This window comes from Triticum aestivum, chromosome 3A (assembly GCF_018294505.1).
Source record: "Triticum aestivum cultivar Chinese Spring chromosome 3A, IWGSC CS RefSeq v2.1, whole genome shotgun sequence".
NCBI classification, from domain to species: Eukaryota; Viridiplantae; Streptophyta; class Magnoliopsida; order Poales; family Poaceae; genus Triticum; species Triticum aestivum.
In genome coordinates this window covers 119,364,992-119,366,171 of record NC_057800.1, presented here as the reverse complement: position 1 = coordinate 119,366,171, position 1,180 = coordinate 119,364,992, and positions in this window count along the sequence as shown.

Sequence of the window (1,180 nt, the reverse complement as noted above, 5' to 3'; positions counted from 1 at the left end):
GAGCGGCCTTTCCACTTGTCTCTTTGGTTGGGGTAGCGACGGGTCTCGGGTGAGGTGGTGTCAAGGTCTTGGATGTCGGGGCGGCTGCCCTGGTGGTGATAGCGCGGTGCTCATGGGCAGAGCCCGTGGCTTGGTGCTGCCCGGTGACCATGGCTGTGTGGGCGGCATGGTGGCAGGGGTGTGGCGTTCGGTGGCGGTGAGTGGTTGCTGGGGTGAAAACCTGTTCTGTCGTTGAACGGACCGGCGGCGGCGTAGCGCGTTACCTTCTTGAAGGCGTCGTCGCGGCTCTCATCGGCTATCGTGTCGCTCCAGGGGAAACTCTGACCCCCGGGTCGGGCGGTGGCGGTGCGTTGGTGTCGTAACCTTCTTGGAGGTGCCGCCTTGGAGCTCACGGTTCGTCATATGCGGCTTCATCTCTTCGCGGTGGCGTGTTCGCGGTGGAGGTCCCCGATTGCTCTTGTAGTGTTAAGGGTGATGTTGCTGTGCTCAGCGCCTATGTATCTCATCTTGGATGGGTGCGTGTGTTGTCGTGGGATGCGTTTGTACTTGGGCCGTGGTTGATCTTTGCTTTATATATAAAATGGGGCGAAAGCCTTTTTGATAATTAAACTAACAGGGTTTTATATATGGGTGTTATTGATGGAATTACTAATGGAGCGGGGCTTACCCTCCCTGAATTTTTCCTTTCGTCTGACTTTGAAGCAAACCAAGAAAATTGAGGAGTTGACAATTGTCCTTCCATTTGTTTCATATTTATTACTCCACATAACATTCCTATAAACTAGGTGGTTGGCAATCCAGATTTCTATTTCTAATATATCTGGACCCTAGATAGAAGCATAGTTTGCTGAAGAGCTTGCCTTTAAAGAAACTAAGAAACTATCAGATGTAGCCCTTAGCTTGCCCATCTTTGACGGAATCATAGTTTGCTGAAGACTCGCCCCTAGCACTATTTTCCAAACGTTGTTAATAGGCTTTCTTGTACTAGTGGCACTTCATAATTTCTTGAAGACTGTGGAGGCTTTGTGAAACAAAGAGTCATAGAACCGCGTCAACTAGCACACATATTGGCGAGCACAAGTACCTGATCGTACGCGAATCAACTTGTGGTTGGATGGTTAAAAGGATTGTGGTATCTTCAGCCCACCATGGTTCAAGTCCTGGTGCTCGCATTTATTCC